The following is a 5609-nucleotide window of genomic DNA, read 5'->3' on the forward strand; positions in this document are numbered from 1 at the left end:
GTGACTTGTGACCTCTTAGAGCTTTGCACTTTCTTTATAAATGTACTGCTCATATTTTTGTAGTTTTCACCCTACAATTGTAAGCGCTGCAAAAAAAAGAAAAAAAAAAAAGGAAAAAGAAAATGCACTGAGAGAGGTTATTTACATTGAAGGGGGTTATTTGCTAATGTTACAGATATCGAAGAAATGTATTCAGTCAGTTATGCTAAACAATTTTTCTTGTGTTGTGGCATACTGACTATGTGAAGACTTTATTGATCAAACATGGCTTTTTTTTTTTTTTTGCTATACAGAATTCTGTGTGTTGTAATAGCCAGCCGTACTTTATAATCCATTCTGTACAGTTCTAATAGATGTCTATATAAATGGTATGTTCTCTCTATATATTCGATTTCAAACAGGCATCGTGTCAAATGTGTGACATTATAAAGGGAAGAAAAACATCTAATGGGCCTCTGGCAATATGTGAGTGTAAATACAGGTTATTATGTGTGACAAGTTCTTTTTCCTGTGGTTGTTCATCATAAAAATACGATGCAATTATATCTTTCTTTTTTTATCTGTAATTGATCAACTAGCCCTTTCCCCTGTGTAGTAAATAATTTAATGTTACGACGCTTACTGCGTCTTTTATTTTTTTTACTGAGGGTTGATTCATGTCCAGGGGGAAAGTGCCAAGAGAAGCCCCATCCTCTTTTGATTTCTGGAAAGCTCTTAACATTGTATATGAATGAAGAACTGTGACTGAGTACTGGAACACTGTTTATGCATTATTTTGTAAGGCAAGATTTTATGCTCCACTGGGTGTATCTCACTTAAAAAGTGTCGAGAAATATCCGGGTCAGTCCAAAATCAAAAGAGAACTAATACATGAGAAGAAAATAGGCCTATTTAAGGTCAATTAAGTTTGATATTTATATTATATAGTATTATATTTTGGGATGAAATAGAACCTGGACATTTCGTTGTGAAACGCACCTGTTAAGGTAACTGGAATTTGACATTCATGTTCCCCTTTCTTTTATTTGTTAAGCTGGATCACTGGTTGTGAGTGAATGTGAGTGTGTGTGTGTGCTCCCGGCAGACTCAAACTCTCACGGCTTTAGGTGTCAGTACTCTATGCTTGTGCATCCTGTGAGAAGCTTCTCTGCAGTCAGTGGAAATGTTCCTTGTAATACTGTGCATTTAATAAAAGTGGTATGTCTTACAACATTGTTCAGAATGTTCCAAAGTATATCCAGAATTTTAAAAGTGCACCAAATAAACACATATACACACACTCACAGGCCCTGTGTGTGTGTGTGTGTGTACAAATATATATATATATATATATATATATATATATATATATATATAGAGAGAGAGAGAGAGAGAGAGAGAGAGAGAGAGAGCTGGGTAGATTTATCAGTAAATCCATTACTGATTCCAAATTACATGACAAATATTGTAGTTCGTAATGTAATCCGTAGCATTACACATTTTAGGTAATATAATCAGACATAGGCCTACTATACTTTTAGATAACTTTTAATCTAATTCATCACATTGATTTAAATGGGCTAATCTTGTACTATATTGATCTAAAATGCATTAAACGTTACATTACAATAATTAAACATTTTAAATGGAAATAATTTTAAAATATCAAAATCTAACACTTATTGAGATAAGATACTTTATTAGTTTGTTTGTCATGTGACGTGTCATGTGACCATTAACCAATGTCAGAGAACCGGGAATATGAAAATGTGTTAATTATTAAGTTATTACCGGTACTCTAAAATCTCAAGGGTAACCTGAAATATATATTAGGTGAAATGGATTCAGATGACAATAAAATAGTAATACAAATAAAATAGTTTGGGATTACATATAATCGGCATTACATATAAGAAATATTTCAATTTGTGCCTTTTAATGTGTTTGAAAGACAAAAGCCTTTAAAAGACATATTTATGCATGGTTAACTACTCTAATTATTCAAATGAAAACTAATGTGTTAATCAGTAGTTGATGCAATGTTGAAATGTTAAGAACACACTTAAAATAATTTTTTTGTAAATCCAGTGGTCAAATGCCGTGTGGCCTCTTAGTTTTCTGTGTAATGAAAAAAAATTAAGTAATTATGGAAAATCAATAAATGTATTAATATATTTATCAATTAATTTATTTATATTGTGTGAATAACATGTCATCAATAAAAAAAGTAACTGTATTCTGATTTGTAGTCTTTAATGCAATTTAATCTAATTACAAGTACTTTTTGGAATCTGATTATGTAAACCGTGTGTGTGTGTGTCTCTCTCTCTCTCTCTCTCTCTCTCTCTCTCTCTCTCTCACACACACACACACACACACACACACACACACAACCATTTACGGACACTACCTTGAAAGGCTGCATTTCTTTGATCAAAAATACAGTAGAAACAATAATATTGTAAAATCTATTTTTAAAAAACTTTTTGTAAATAAATTTTATTCTGTTCTATGTGAATATATTAAACAAACTATTCATGTGATGGCAAAGCTGAATTTTTAGCAGCCATAACTTCAGTGTCACATGATTTTACAGAAGTTTTTTAATGTTAGTTCTGATCAATTTAATGCATCCATGCTGTATGAAAGTATTAGCTTCTTTTAAATAAATAAACATAACTATAACATCACTAACTCTAAAATGTAGTATATAGTATTTTCGTAAATATTTATTTACATATTTATTTTAGGTTTTTGGTGTACTTAAATATAAATTCTCCTATTTATTACCCCTAAGAACTTGAGATAGCTCATTTTTCTCCATTCTATTTTTGACAGTGAAGGAAGGCTTTGTATTATGTAGTTGTTCACAAAGGGTTATTTTAGTAGAAAGGCCACTTCACATAAGGCATGAAAAGCATCCCAAGGCTAATATTTAGGTCTAACAATAGCCGGTGACTGGGCCATCTGCTCCAAACCAAGGCACGATTCTCATAGTCAATCCATAGTAGCTGGAACTAAATTTCTTGTGGTTTTTGAGGCTCGAGAGCTGAACTATTAGCTGTGTTCATGAAAGCCTGTGATGATCAACCTTTTTTTTTTTTTGCCTTAAAGCAGCAGCTTAATATCATAAAGGTTTTTTTTTTTTTTTACGTTAAAGCAGAAGTTCAGCCAATAGTGAAACTTTGCTGAAAATGTACTCAACCTCCTCAAACATGAGTTTGTTTCTTCACTGGAACAGATTTGGAGAAATTGAGAATTAAATCACTTGCTCACCACTAGATCCTCTGCAGTGAATGGGTGCCGTCAGAATGAGAGCCCAAACAGCTGATAAAAACATCACAATAGCCCACAAGTAATTCAAACAACTCCAGTCGATCAATTAACGCCTATTGAAGCAAATCGCTGCATGTTTGTAATACATCCATCATTTTAACTTTAAACCAAGACTTCTGGCCCAAATGGCAGTCCATATAACGCTTCCTCCAGTGTAAAATCCACACCGTTGTGCTGTCAAAATCAACCGCCATCTTTGCCTAAAAATGTTTTCACTAATAAAAAGTGCTTGATCTGTGCATATTTCTCCTCCGATTCAGACAAGACCATTTTTTCCACTAGAGAAAGCAATATTGTGGACAGTGCTGGGTAGTAACTGATTACATGTAATCTGGATACAGTACTTTAGTACATCTTAAAATACTCGGAATCAGACTAGTTACCTTTTTATTGATTTCATGATTGATTTAGCATCCCTAATTACTCTCCATTTCTTAAATTGTACTTTCTAAAATAGCGGTGGTGGCTAAAATTGCATAGAAAGACTGTAATACAGACCTCACCTGAACCCCTGAGAGGCATACACACTAGCTGTATACGTGTGCAAGCATCAAGAATGTAGTTTTTACATTCTATTTATGGCAGAGACTCACCTTTTTTTTCAGAACCTTGTGTGTGTGTGTGTGTGTGTGTAGCAATACTTCTGGCTGAATAGGAAGTACGGTAAGTTTCTAAATAAGTTCATGTGACTAGTATTCAGACCACAGTCAGAGAGTAAGAGGATGGGGTTTGGTTTTCATCAAAAGCTGTGCGCCGTTTTTATTGTAGTATTCTAAAGTTACATTAAAAAAGAAAGTCTGCCCATGTCCTAGATCCATTATGAAAGTTAACGCACAAATTCCATATACATCTCATTGTATTTTACATAGAGGATAAGAGTATAGGCATGGAGGTGGCATGATTATTCACAAAGCTTAAAAGAACCAAATAGATTAAAAGAAAAAACCCTGAATAAATAGAAGGTGCTGTCTATTAGCAGAGAGTATGTAAGCATGTCACTCTTTTGAGAAGTTCAACATAAAGCCGTGGCGTGGCAAATCTCACGCCGATGAAGAGAGCGGGGTTCCAAGCGAACTAAAGCAGAGACGTGAGGAGTAGAGCGAGATGACAATGGAGAGCCTAACTTGTCTGTACAGGTGCATAAGTTAAGAGAGTACATCTGGTGGTTACACAGACACCAAGACATCGACGTCTAGTTAAAATGGTTAAGGTGTTATTTTGCCTCGGCCAATCAGGGCAGAGCATTTGAACGTCCAATAGAGCACAACAGTGGGCTTTCCAGAAGTAATAATCCCATTTAATTCCTCCATAAAGAATTTTTTTTTTTTTTTTTTACGGATGAGAAATCATGAGCTCAGTTTGATTTCACCATCAAAAAAATTAAACACACACACAAAAAAGGCTTGTTCACAACAAAACAAATATTTGTTGCATTAAACATTTCTAATTTTAATCAACAGCGGTTAATGTGTCTGTTCACTGCTGGCCAACCAATAAGATTCTCATTTGTGGTCACATGTCCAGAGCCACTTCTGTTACACAATTTGAATTTCCATTTTTAGTCAGCCTGTCCTCCATTTTTTTAAGCATTGGTATGAACAGAAATATCAAACCAAATTTGTTGCAAATGCTTGGTATGAACGGTTTAAAACGCCCTAAACTTTTAAACGACTTTTATATTTGATTAATGATTTTGCAATATACACATTATCCTTATGTTATGTTTTTATTTGATTGTCATTCACAATGCTTTGATGGGTTGAGTACTCTAGTTCAATATGTGAATATTCATATTGTTCATCTAGTTCATCAGTGAATACAAGTATGGAATCTTGTACCTTTACTTTTTTTCCCATACTGAATTATACAGAAATATAAATTCAAACGGTGCATGCTACGTTGTGATTTGTCGTGGAACTGGTCAGTTTAGTTTTTGGCTTTATTATTTTTTTATCCTTATGGATAAAACGGATGGGAAAACTGTTGCTGTTAAAGTGGGCGGTCACTGTTGCGCTCTGATGTGTTGCAGATGAAGGGGGCAGATTGGAGCCAAGTGACAAAAGCATTTAGCAGTTTTTCTTGCTAAGCTACTGCAGGTTCCAATTTTGCTGTTGATTTCCATATTAAACAAAAAAAATAAAATCCTAAACTTGTAGATATTTCACCTATTTCAAGAGGGCTCGGTTCAAGTAACACTTGAAAAAAAAAAAAAATTAAAGCTTTGGGATATTTAGCTTTGTCATTATACCTTGTGATTAAAAATCATGCACGCTGCAAATAACCTCATGCAGTAG

This window comes from Carassius carassius, chromosome 4, assembly GCF_963082965.1.
Source record: "Carassius carassius chromosome 4, fCarCar2.1, whole genome shotgun sequence".
NCBI classification, from domain to species: domain Eukaryota; kingdom Metazoa; phylum Chordata; class Actinopteri; order Cypriniformes; family Cyprinidae; genus Carassius; species Carassius carassius.